The sequence below is a fragment of the Xyrauchen texanus genome, chromosome 48 (genome assembly GCF_025860055.1).
Source record: "Xyrauchen texanus isolate HMW12.3.18 chromosome 48, RBS_HiC_50CHRs, whole genome shotgun sequence".
Lineage (NCBI taxonomy): Eukaryota > Metazoa > Chordata > Actinopteri > Cypriniformes > Catostomidae > Xyrauchen > Xyrauchen texanus.
This window is the reverse complement of record NC_068323.1, coordinates 229,321-244,320: the sequence shown is the minus strand read 5'-3', so window position 1 is coordinate 244,320 and position 15,000 is coordinate 229,321. Positions and strand designations below refer to the sequence as shown.

The following is a 15,000-nucleotide window of genomic DNA, read 5'->3' as shown; positions in this document are numbered from 1 at the left end:
TGAAAACTGCATAAATGCATCCAAATGATCGCACTTGTACCGCAATAGTGAAAACTGCATAAATGCATCCAAATGATCACACTTGTACCGCAATAGTGAAAACTGCATAAATGCATCCAAATGATCACACTTGTACCGCAATAGTGAAAACAGCATAAATGCATCCAAATGATCACACTTGTACCGCAATAGTGAAAACAGCATAAATGCATCCAAATGATCACACTTGTACCGCAATAGTGAAAACTGCATAAATGCATCCAAATGATCACACTTGTACCGCAATAGTGAAAACTGCATAAATGCATCCAAATGATCACACTTGTACCGCAATAGTGAAAACAGCATAAATGCATCCAAATGATCACACTTGTACCGCAATAGTGAAAACTGCATAAATGCATCCAAATGATCGCACTTGTACCGCAATAGTGAAAACTGCATAAATGCATCCAAATGATCACACTTGTACCGCAATAGTGAAAACTACCTAAATGCATCCAAATGATCACACTTGTACCGCAATAGTGAAAACTGCATAAATGCATCCAAATGATCGCACTTGTACCGCAATAGTGAAAACTGCATAAATGCATCCAAATGATCACACTTGTACCGCAATAGTGAAAACTGCATAAATGCATCCAAATGATCACACTTGTACCGCAATAGTGAAAACTGCATAAATGCATCCAAATGATCACACTTGTACCGCAATAGTGAAAACTGCATAAATGCATCCAAATGATCACACTTGTACCGCAATAGTGAAAACTGCATAAATGCATCCAAATGATCACACTTATACCACAATAGTGAAAACTGCATAAATGCATCCAAATGATCACACTTGTACCGCAATAGTGAAAACAGCATAAATGCATCCAAATGATCACACTTGTACCGCAATAGTGAAAACTGCATAAATGCATCCAAATGATCGCACTTGTACCGCAATAGTGAAAACTGCATAAATGCATCCAAATGATCACACTTGTACCGCAATAGTGAAAACTACCTAAATGCATCCAAATGATCACACTTGTACCGCAATAGTGAAAACTGCATAAATGCATCCAAATGATCGCACTTGTACCGCAATAGTGAAAACTGCATAAATGCATCCAAATGATCACACTTGTACCGCAATAGTGAAAACTGCATAAATGCATCCAAATGATCACACTTGTACCGCAATAGTGAAAACTGCATAAATGCATCCAAATGATCACACTTGTACCGCAATAGTGAAAACTGCATAAATGCATCCAAATGATCACACTTGTACCGCAATAGTGAAAACAGCATAAATGCATCCAAATGATCACACTTGTACCGCAATAGTGAAAACTGCATAAATGCATCCAAATGATCGCACTTGTACCGCAATAGTGAAAACTGCATAAATGCATCCAAATGATCACACTTGTACCGCAATAGTGAAAACTACCTAAATGCATCCAAATGATCACACTTGTACCACAATAGAGAAAACTGCATAAATGCATCCAAATGATCAAACTTGTACCGCAATAGTGAAAACTGCCTAAATGCATCCAAATGATCCCACTTGTACCGCAATAGTGAAAACTGCATAAATGCATCCAAATGATCACAATTCTACAGCAATAGTGAAAACTGCCTATATGCATCCAAATGATCACACTTGTACCGCAATAGTGAAAACAGCATAAATGCATCCAAATGATCACACTTGTACCGCAAAAGTGAAAACTGCATAAATGCATCAAAATGATCACACTTGTACCGCAATAGAGAAAACTGCATAAATGCATCCAAATGATCACAATTCTACAGCAATAGTGAAAACTGCCTATATGCATCCAAATGATCACACTTGTACCGCAATAGTGAAAACAGCATAAATGCATCCAAATGATCACACTTGTACCGCAATAGTGAAAACTGCATAAATGCATCAAAATGATCACACTTGTACCGCAATAGAGAAAACTGCATAAATGCATCCAAATGATCACACTTGTACCGCAATAGTGAAAACTGCCTAAATGCATCCAAATGATCCCACTTGTACCGCAATAGTGAAAACTGCCTAAATGCATCCAAATGATCACACTTGTACCGCAATAGAGAAAACTGCATAAATGCATCCAAATGATCAAACTTGTACCGCAATAGTGAAAACTGCCTAAATGCATCCAAATGATCCCACTTGTACCGCAATAGTGAAAACTGCATAAATGCATCCAAATGATCACAATTCTACAGCAATAGTGAAAACTGCCTATATGCATCCAAATGAGCACACTTGTACCGCAATAGTGAAAACTGCATAAATGCATCCAAATGATCACACTTGTACCGCAATAGTGAAAACTGCATAAATGCATCAAAATGATCACACTTGTACCACAATAGAGAAAACTGCATAAATGCATCCAAATGATCACACTTGTACAGCAATACTGAAAACTGCCTAAATGCATCCAAATGATCACACTTGTACCGCAATAGTGAAAACTGCATAAATGCATCCAAATGATCACACTTGTACCGCAATAGTGAAAACTGCATAAATGCATCCAAATGATCACACTTGTACCGCAATAGTGAAAACTGCCTAAATGCATCCAAATGATCCCACTTGTACCGCAATAGTGAAAACTGCATAAATGCATCCAAATGATCACACTTGTACAGCAATAGTGAAAACTGCCTAAATGCATCCAAATGATCACACTTGTACCGCAATAGTGAAAACAGCATAAATGCATCCAAATGATCACACTTGTACCGCAATAGTGAAAACTGCATAAATGCATCCAAATGATCACACTTGTACAGCCATAGTGAAAACTGCCTAAATGCATCCAAATGATCACACTTGTACCGCAATAGTGAAAACTGCATAAATGCATCCAAATGATCACAATTGTACCGCAATAGTGAAAACTGCATAAATGCATCCAAATGATCACACTTGTACCGCAATAGTGAAAACTGCCTAAATGCATCCAAATGATCACACTTGTACCGCAATAGTGAAAACTGTCTACATGCATCCAAATGATCACAATTGTACCGCAATAGTGAAAACTGCCTAAATGCATCCAAATGATCACACTTGTACCGCAATAGTGAAAACTGCCTAAATGCATCCAAATGATCACACTTGTACCGCAATAGAGAAAACTGCATAAATGCATCCAAATGATCACACTTGTACCGCAATTGTGAAAACTGCCTAAATGCATCCAAATGATCCCACTTGTACCGCAATAGTGAAAACTGCATAAATGCATCCAAATGATCACAATTGTACCGCAATAGTGAAAACTGCCTAAATGCATCCAAATGATCACACTTGTACCGCAATAGAGAAAACTGCATAAATGCATCCAAATGATCACACTTGTACCGCAATAGTGAAAACTGCCTAAATGCATCCAAATGATCCCACTTGTACCGCAATAGTGAAAACTGCATAAATGCATCCAAATGATCACACTTGTACCGCAATAGTGAAAACTGCCTAAATGCATCCAAATGATCCCACTTGTACCGCAATAGAGAAAACTGCATAAATGCATCCAAATGATCACACTTGTACCGCAATAGTGAAAACTGCCTAAATGCATCCAAATGATCCCACTTGTACCGCAATAGTGAAAACTGCATAAATGCATCCAAATGATCACAATTGTACCGCAATAGTGAAAACTGCCTATATGCATCCAAATGATCACACTTGTACCGCAAGAGTGAAAACAGCATAAATGCATCCAAATGATCACACTTGTACCGCAAGAGTGAAAACAGCATAAATGCATCCAAATGATCACACTTGTACCGCAAAAGTGAAAACTGCCTATATGCATCCAAATGATCACACTTGTACCGCAAGAGTGAAAACAGCATAAATGCATCCAAATGATCACACTTGTACCGCAATAGTGAAAACTGCATAAATGCATCCAAATGATCACACTTGTACCGCAATAGAGAAAACTGCATAAATGCATCCAAATGATCACAATTGTACCGCAATAGTGAAAACTGCATAAATGCATCCAAATGATCACACTTGTACCGCAATAGTGAAAACTGCATAAATGCATCCAAATGATCACACTTGTACAGCAATAGAGAAAACTGCCTAAATGCATCCAAATGATCACACTTGTACCGCTAATAGTGAAAACTGCATAAATGCATTCAAATGATCACACTTGTACCGCTAATAGTGAAAACTGCATAAATGCATCCAAATGATCACACTTGTACAGCAATAGTGAAAACTGCCTAAATGCATCCAAATGATCACACTTGTACCGCAATAGTGAAAACTGCATAAATGCATCCAAATGATCACACTTGTACCGCAATAGAGAAAACTGCATAAATGCATCCAAATGATCACAATTGTACAGCAATAGTGAAAACTGCCTAAATGCATCCAAATGATCACACTTGTACCGCAATAGTGAAAACTGCATAAATGCATCCAAATGATCACACTTGTACCGCAATAGTGAAAACTGCCTATATGCATCCAAATGATCACACTTGTACCGCAATAGAGAAAACTGCATAAATGCATCCAAATGATCACACTTGTACCGCAATAGAGAAAACTGCATAAATGCATCCAAATGATCACAATTGTACCGCAATAGTGAAAACTGCATAAATGCATCCAAATGATCACACTTGTACAGCAATAGTGAAAACTGCCTAAATGCATCCAAATGATCACACTTGTACCGCAATAGTGAAAACTGCATAAATGCATCCAAATGATCACACTTGTACAGCAATAGAGAAAACTGCCTAAATGCATCCAAATGATCACACTTGTACCGCAAGAGTGAAAACAGCATAAATGCATCCAAATGATCACACTTGTACCGCAAGAGTGAAAACAGCATAAATGCATCCAAATGATCACACTTGTACCGCAAAAGTGAAAACTGCCTATATGCATCCAAATGATCACACTTGTACCGCAAGAGTGAAAACAGCATAAATGCATCCAAATGATCACACTTGTACCGCAATAGTGAAAACTGCATAAATGCATCCAAATGATCACACTTGTACCGCAATAGAGAAAACTGCATAAATGCATCCAAATGATCACAATTGTACCGCAATAGTGAAAACTGCATAAATGCATCCAAATGATCACACTTGTACCGCAATAGTGAAAACTGCATAAATGCATCCAAATGATCACACTTGTACAGCAATAGAGAAAACTGCCTAAATGCATCCAAATGATCACACTTGTACCGCAATAGTGAAAACTGCATAAATGCATTCAAATGATCACACTTGTACCGCAATAGTGAAAACTGCATAAATGCATCCAAATGATCACACTTGTACAGCAATAGTGAAAACTGCCTAAATGCATCCAAATGATCACACTTGTACCGCAATAGTGAAAACTGCATAAATGCATCCAAATGATCACACTTGTACCGCAATAGAGAAAACTGCATAAATGCATCCAAATGATCACAATTGTACAGCAATAGTGAAAACTGCCTAAATGCATCCAAATGATCACACTTGTACCGCAATAGTGAAAACTGCATAAATGCATCCAAATGATCACACTTGTACCGCAATAGTGAAAACTGCCTATATGCATCCAAATGATCACACTTGTACCGCAATAGAGAAAACTGCATAAATGCATCCAAATGATCACACTTGTACCGCTAATAGAGAAAACTGCATAAATGCATCCAAATGATCACAATTGTACCGCAATAGTGAAAACTGCATAAATGCATCCAAATGATCACACTTGTACAGCAATAGTGAAAACTGCCTAAATGCATCCAAATGATCACACTTGTACCGCAATAGTGAAAACTGCATAAATGCATCCAAATGATCACACTTGTACAGCAATAGAGAAAACTGCCTAAATGCATCCAAATGATCACACTTGTACCGCAATAGTGAAAACTGCATAAATGCATCCAAATGATCACACTTGTACCGCAATAGTGAAAACTGCATAAATGCATCCAAATGATCACACTTGTACAGCAATAGTGAAAACTGCCTAAATGCATCCAAATGATCACACTTGTACCGCAATAGTGAAAACTACCTAAATGCATCCAAATGATCACACTTGTACCGCAATAGAGAAAACTGCATAAATGCATCCAAATGATCAAACTTGTACCGCAATAGTGAAAACTGCCTAAATGCATCCAAATGATCCCACTTGTACCGCAATAGTGAAAACTGCATAAATGCATCCAAATGATCACAATTCTACAGCAATAGTGAAAACTGCCTATATGCATCCAAATGATCACACTTGTACCGCAATAGTGAAAACAGCATAAATGCATCCAAATGATCACACTTGTACCGCAAAAGTGAAAACTGCATAAATGCATCCAAATGATCACACTTGTACCGCAATAGTGAAAACTGCATAAATGCATCAAAATGATCACACTTGTACCGCAATAGAGAAAACTGCATAAATGCATCCAAATGATCACACTTGTACCGCAATAGTGAAAACTGCCTAAATGCATCCAAATGATCCCACTTGTACCGCAATAGTGAAAACTGCCTAAAGGCATCCAAATGATCACACTTGTACCGCAATAGTGAAAACTGCCTAAATGCATCCAAATGATCACACTTGTACCGCAATAGAGAAAACTGCATAAATGCATCCAAATGATCAAACTTGTACCGCAATAGTGAAAACTGCCTAAATGCATCCAAATGATCCCACTTGTACCGCAATAGTGAAAACTGCATAAATGCATCCAAATGATCACAATTCTACAGCAATAGTGAAAACTGCCTATATGCATCCAAATGATCACACTTGTACCGCAATAGTGAAAACTGCATAAATGCATCCAAATGATCACACTTGTACCGCAATAGTGAAAACTGCATAAATGCATCCAAATGATCACACTTGTACCGCAATAGAGAAAACTGCATAAATGCATCCAAATGATCACACTTGTACCGCAATAGTGAAAACTGCCTAAATGCATCCAAATGATCCCACTTGTACCGCAATAGTGAAAACTGCATAAATGCATCCAAATGATCACACTTGTACCGCAATAGTGAAAACTGCCTAAATGCATCCAAATGATCACACTTGTACCGCAATAGTGAAAACTGCATAAATGCATCCAAATGATCACAATTGTACCGCAATAGTGAAAACTGCATAAATGCATCCAAATGATCACACTTGTACCGCAATAGTGAAAACTGCCTAAATGCATCCAAATGATCACACTTGTACCGCAATAGTGAAAACTGCCTAAATGCATCCAAATGATCACACTTGTACAGCAATAGTGAAAACTGCCTAAATGCATCCAAATGATCACACTTGTACCGCAATAGTGAAAACTGCATAAATGCATCCAAATGATCACACTTGTACAGCAATAGAGAAAACTGCCTAAATGCATCCAAATGATCACACTTGTACCGCAATAGTGAAAACTGCATAAATGCATCCAAATGATCACACTTGTACCGCAATAGTGAAAACTGCATAAATGCATCCAAATGATCACACTTGTACAGCAATAGTGAAAACTGCCTAAATGCATCCAAATGATCACACTTGTACCGCAATAGTGAAAACTACCTAAATGCATCCAAATGATCACACTTGTACCGCAATAGAGAAAACTGCATAAATGCATCCAAATGATCACACTTGTACCGCAATAGTGAAAACTGCCTAAATGCATCCAAATGATCCCACTTGTACCGCTAATAGTGAAAACTGCATAAATGCATCCAAATGATCACACTTGTACAGCAATAGTGAAAACTGCCTAAATGCATCCAAATGATCACACTTGTACCGCAATAGTGAAAACAGCATAAATGCATCCAAATGATCACACTTGTACCGCAATAGTGAAAACTGCATAAATGCATCCAAATGATCACACTTGTACCGCAATAGTGAAAACTGCATAAATGCATCCAAATGATCACACTTGTACCGCAATAGAGAAAACTGCATAAATGCATCCAAATGATCACACTTGTACCGCAATAGTGAAAACTGCCTAAATGCATCCAAATGATCCCACTTGTACCGCAATAGTGAAAACTGCCTAAATGCATCCAAATGATCACACTTGTACCGCAATAGTGAAAACTGCCTAAATGCATCCAAATGATCACACTTGTACCGCAATAGTGAAAACTGCATAAATGCATCCAAATGATCAAACTTGTACCGCAATAGTGAAAACTGCCTAAATGCATCCAAATGATCCCACTTGTACCGCAATAGTGAAAACTGCATAAATGCATCCAAATGATCACAATTCTACAGCAATAGTGAAAACTGCCTATATGCATCCAAATGATCACACTTGTACCGCAATAGTGAAAACTGCATAAATGCATCCAAATGATCACACTTGTACCGCAATAGTGAAAACTGCATAAATGCATCCAAATGATCACACTTGTACCGCAATAGAGAAAACTGCATAAATGCATCCAAATGATCACACTTGTACCGCAATAGTGAAAACTGCCTAAATGCATCCAAATGATCACACTTGTACCGCAATAGTGAAAACTGCATAAATGCATCCAAATGATCACACTTGTACCGCAATAGTGAAAACTGCCTATATGCATCCAAATGATCACACTTGTACCGCAATAGAGAAAACTGCATAAATGCATCCAAATGATCACAATTGTACCGCAATAGTGAAAACTGCATAAATGCATCCAAATGATCACACTTGTACCGCAATAGTGAAAACTGCCTAAATGCATCCAAATGATCACACTTGTACCGCAATAGTGAAAACTGCATAAATGCATCCAAATGATCACACTTGTACCGCAATAGTGAAAACTGCATAAATGCATCCAAATGATCACAATTGTACAGCAATAGTGAAAACTGCCTAAATGCATCCAAATGATCACACTTGTACCGCAATAGTGAAAACTGCATAAATGCATCCAAATGATCACACTTGTACCGCAATAGTGAAAACTGCCTATATGCATCCAAATGATCACACTTGTACCGCAATAGTGAAAACTGCATAAATGCATCCAAATGATCACACTTGTACCGCAATAGAGAAAACTGCATAAATGCATCCAAATGATCACAATTGTACCGCAATAGTGAAAACTGCATAAATGCATCCAAATGATCACACTTGTACAGCAATAGTGAAAACTGCCTAAATGCATCCAAATGATCACACTTGTACCGCAATAGTGAAAACTGCATAAATGCATCCAAATGATCACACTTGTACAGCAATAGTGAAAACTGCCTAAATGCATCCAAATGATCACACTTGTACCGCAATAGTGAAAACTGCATAAATGCATCCAAATGATCACACTTGTACCGCAATAGTGAAAACTGCATAAATGCATCCAAATGATCACACTTGTACAGCAATAGTGAAAACTGCCTAAATGCATCCAAATGATCACACTTGTACCGCAATAGTGAAAACTACCTAAATGCATCCAAATGATCACACTTGTACCGCAATAGTGAAAACAGCATAAATGCATCCAAATGATCAAACTTGTACCGCAATAGTGAAAACTGCCTAAATGCATCCAAATGATCCCACTTGTACCGCAATAGTGAAAACTGCATAAATGCATCCAAATGATCACAATTCTACAGCAATAGTGAAAACTGCCTATATGCATCCAAATGATCACACTTGTACCGCAATAGTGAAAACAGCATAAATGCATCCAAATGATCACACTTGTACCGCAATAGTGAAAACTGCATAAATGCATCCAAATGATCACACTTGTACCGCAATAGTGAAAACTGCATAAATGCATCAAAATGATCACACTTGTACCGCAATAGTGAAAACTGCATAAATGCATCCAAATGATCACACTTGTACCGCAATAGTGAAAACTGCCTAAATGCATCCAAATGATCACACTTGTACCGCAATAGTGAAAACTGCCTAAATGCATCCAAATGATCACACTTGTACCGCAATAGAGAAAACTGCATAAATGCATCCAAATGATCACACTTGTACCGCAATAGTGAAAACTGCCTAAATGCATCCAAATGATCACACTTGTACCGCAATAGTGAAAACTGCATAAATGCATCCAAATGATCACACTTGTACCGCAATAGTGAAAACTGCCTAAATGCATCCAAATGATCACACTTGTACCGCAATAGTGAAAACTGCATAAATGCATCCAAATGATCACACTTGTACCGCAATAGTGAAAACTGCATAAATGCATCCAAATGATCACACTTGTACCGCAATAGTGAAAACTGCATAAATGCATCCAAATGATCACACTTGTACGCAATAGTGAAAACTGCATAAATGCATCAAATGATCACACTTGTACCAATAGAAAACTGCATAAATGCATCAAATGATCACACTTGTACCGCAATAGTGAAAACTGCCTAAATGCATCAAATGATCACACTTGTACCGCAATAGTGAAAACTGCATAAATGCATCCAAATGATCACACTTGTACCGCAATAGTGAAAACTGCATAAATGCATCCAAATGATCACACTTGTACCGCAATAGTGAAAACTGCATAAATGCATCCAAATGATCACACTTGTACCGCAATAGTGAAAACTGCATAAATGCATCCAAATGATCACACTTGTACAGCAATAGTGAAAACTGCCTAAATGCATCCAAATGATCACACTTGTACCGCAATAGTGAAAACTGCATAAATGCATCAAATGATCACACTTGTACCGCAATAGTGAAAACTGCATAAATGCATCCAAATGATCACACTTGTACCGCAATAGTGAAAACTGCATAAATGCATCCAAATGATCACACTTGTACCGCAATAGTGAAAACTGCATAAATGCATCCAAATGATCACACTTGTACGCAATAGTGAAAACTGCATAAATGCATCAAATGATCACACTTGTACGCAATAGTGAAAACTGCATAAATGCATCCAAATGATCACACTTGTACACGCAATAGTGAAAACTGCATAAATGCATCCAAATGATCACACTTGTACCGCAATAGTGAAAACTGCCTAAATGCATCAAATGATCACACTTGTACCGCAATAGTGAAAACTGCATAAATGCATCCAAATGATCACACTTGTACCGCAATAGTGAAAACTGCATAAATGCATCCAAATGATCACACTTGTACCGCAATAGTGAAAACTGCATAAATGCATCCAAATGATCACACTTGTACCGCAATAGTGAAAACTGCATAAATGCATCCAAATGATCACACTTGTACGCAATAGTGAAAACTGCCTAAATGCATCAAATGATCACACTTGTACACAATAGTGAAAACTGCATAAATGCATCCAAATGATCACACTTGTACACAATAGTGAAAACTGCCTAAATGCATCCAAATGATCACACTTGTACCGTAATAGTGAAAACTGCATAAATGCATCCAAATGATCACACTTGTACCGCAATAGTGAAAACTGCCTAAATGCATCCAAATGATCACACTTGTACCGCAATAGTGAAAACTGCATAAATGCATCCAAATGATCACACTTGTACCGCAATAGTGAAAACTGCCTAAATGCATCCAAATGATCACACTTGTACCGCAATAGTGAAAACTGCATAAATGCATCCAAATGATCACACTTGTACACGCAATAGTGAAAACTGCATAAATGCATCCAAATGATCACACTTGTACCGCAATAGTGAAAACTGCCTAAATGCATCCAAATGATCACACTTGTACGCTAATAGTGAAAACTGCATAAATGCATCCAAATGATCACACTTGTACCGCAATAGTGAAAACTGCATAAATGCATCAAATGATCACACTTGTACCGCAATAGTGAAAACTGCATAAATGCATCCAAATGATCACACTTGTACCGCAATAGTGAAAACTGCATAAATGCATCCAAATGATCACACTTGTACCGCAATAGTGAAAACTGCATAAATGCATCCAAATGATCACACTTGTACCGCAATAGTGAAAACTGCATAAATGCATCCAAATGATCACACTTGTACCGCTAATAGTGAAAACTGCATAAATGCATCCAAATGATCACACTTGTACCGCAATAGTGAAAACTGCATAAATGCATCCAAATGATCACACTTGTACCGCAATAGTGAAAACTGCATAAATGCATCCAAATGATCACACTTGTACCGCAGTAGTGAAAACAGCATAAATGCATCCAAATGATCACACTTGTACCGCAATAGTGAAAACTGCATAAATGCATCCAAATGATCACACTTGTACCGCAATAGTGAAAACTGCATAAATGCATCCAAATGATCACACTTGTACCGCAATAGTGAAAACTGCATAAATGCATCCAAATGATCACACTTGTACCACAATAGTGAAAACTGCCTAAATGCATCCAAATGATCACACTTGTACCGCAATAGTGAAAACTGCATAAATGCATCCAAATGATCACACTTGTACCGCAATAGTGAAAACTGCATAAATGCATCCAAATGATCACACTTGTACCGCAATAGTGAAAACAGCATAAATGCATCCAAATGATCACACTTGTACCGCAATAGTGAAAACTGCATAAATGCATCCAAATGATCACACTTGTACCGCAATAGTGAAAACTGCATAAATGCATCAAATGATCACACTTGTACGCAATAGTGAAAACTGCATAAATGCATCCAAATGATCACACTTGTACCGCAATAGTGAAAACTGCCTAAATGCATCCAAATGATCACACTTGTACCGCAATAGTGAAAACTGCCTAAATGCATCCAAATGATCACACTTGTACCGCAATAGAGAAAACTGCATAAATGCATCCAAATGATCACACTTGTACACAATAGTGAAAACTGCCTAAATGCATCAAATGATCACACTTGTACACAATAGTGAAAACTGCATAAATGCATCCAAATGATCACACTTGTACCGCAATAGTGAAAACTGCCTAAATGCATCCAAATGATCACACTTGTACCGCAATAGTGAAAACTGCATAAATGCATCCAAATGATCACACTTGTACCGCAATAGTGAAAACTGCATAAATGCATCCAAATGATCACACTTGTACCGCAATAGTGAAAACTGCCTAAATGCATCCAAATGATCACACTTGTACCGCAATAGTGAAAACTGCCTAAATGCATCCAAATGATCACACTTGTACCGCAATAGTGAAAACTGCATAAATGCATCCAAATGATCACACTTGTACCGCAGTAGTGAACAGCAATGATTCTGCAGTTTTACTACAGTTCACATTTGCAAGGCCACATTATTACTTAATACAGTGTGTCATTTCTTTGAAATATTTCGTTTTAGAACGTCAAATCCAGCTACTCTTTCAACTGAAGTAAGAAATATGTCTTGCCGCATGCCACATGTCGTGTCGTGTGGTGATCTGTTATAAATGCGAGCTGAGAGCAAACCACAATACCTGCTAACCATCCAGCGCAATGATTGATGGAGCTGCGGTGACGGTTGAGTAACTCTTTATGAGGCATGTTGAAAGACAACAAACACACTCATCAGTCTTATGCAGAGAACACAGAGTGTTTGAGCTGTCATGCGTGTGTGTGTGTGTAGTTCTTGTGTATTTACAGTGAGCTTTAGTTCTGGCAGCTAAACCGCCCTCTAGTGTCAGAGTTTATTTTCATTTGGCCGGCAGAAGACGGAATGTGTTTGTGTGTGTTATCAGCATATGCAAATAATTGTGTTTTGTTTGCCCGTTTTCTCACCCGTCAAGATCTGAGACTTGTTGTATTTACGTTAACTCAACGTTGTGACGCACAAAGTATGTTGCAGGTCAGTTTGACATCAAACAGTTGTGCTATATTTACCCACATGCACGGTTTTGTGCTTGTGAAATCACTCTTAACATTCATTGCTGACTCACAATGACGGCTCGCTTTCTGCTACTGATTATGTTCCTTCATACAATCTGGTTTTAATGGAGTTCAGGTTTGGTAAATAAAACAGATTGGGGCTTGTGTTAACAAAGACCTGCAGTAATGCGACAGTAACCTGATCTGACCCGCAGTACCAACACTCACTTACTGTATGAAAACACCAGCACAACATGTTCTAACAGACGCAACACTGCCAAGACATTTTCTGCCCTCATGACAGTCAACAGAATCACAGCCAGTCAGAACATATCTGAAGTTTAATAAGCGGAGCGGGATTTTGTGTGAGATTTGACTTTGGGCATATCAGTGCTACACAAAAGAAATATTACCGCATTTATATTGAATAACTTTCCAACAGTTGCACGGATTCATTTCCCTCTGCTTCTCTATGTGTTAGTGCTAACATTGGGAAATAATGTCATTTATCCTTTAAAATAATCACATTTCAACACACTTGAAGAAAACTAGAAAAAGAATAGAAAAATATCTCAGCTCAGAAGGTCCTTCTAATGTCTTCTAAAGCGACACGATCACTTTTGGGAACTCTAAATCATCGCATCCGGTGAGTTTCATGAGAGGCGGAGTTCGCGTGGTGACATGTTCCTGTTGGCGTGTTACAGACGTAATCTCACATTCTCCTCTCGGTTGAGACATCAGGATGAGCACACAAACACACCATTGTGAGTAAAGAGATAAATACAGATATAAACTAACCAAGTTACGCTAGTGTTCCTCCTCCTCATGTGTAAACAGCGTCTTTCAAATGCCACGTGATTACGTCATGCACGCAGGCCGCTGCTGACTGTAGGTGTGATTTAGATAAAATAGATCTTCAATATTGATCTTCTTCTCACCAAAAGTGCTAGTGTTGCTTTAGAAGACATTCATGTAACCGCTGCTGTCGTATGGATGATGTCCAGAGAAATCTCCATTCACTTGCATTATAAGGACAATCTGAGATGACATATTTTACTATTGTTCTTCAAATGTGTTCTGCTGAAGATAGAAAACACAGCTGGGATATCATGAGGGCA

General features: G+C 38.0%; 1 protein-coding gene across 8 annotated transcripts in view; it reads left to right on the top strand.

Annotated features, from left to right (window-relative positions):
• Positions 1-15,000, top strand: part of LOC127639337 (neuroblastoma suppressor of tumorigenicity 1-like) — a 17,929-nt gene that overhangs the window by 1,924 nt on the left and 1,005 nt on the right. The window lies entirely within an intron of this gene.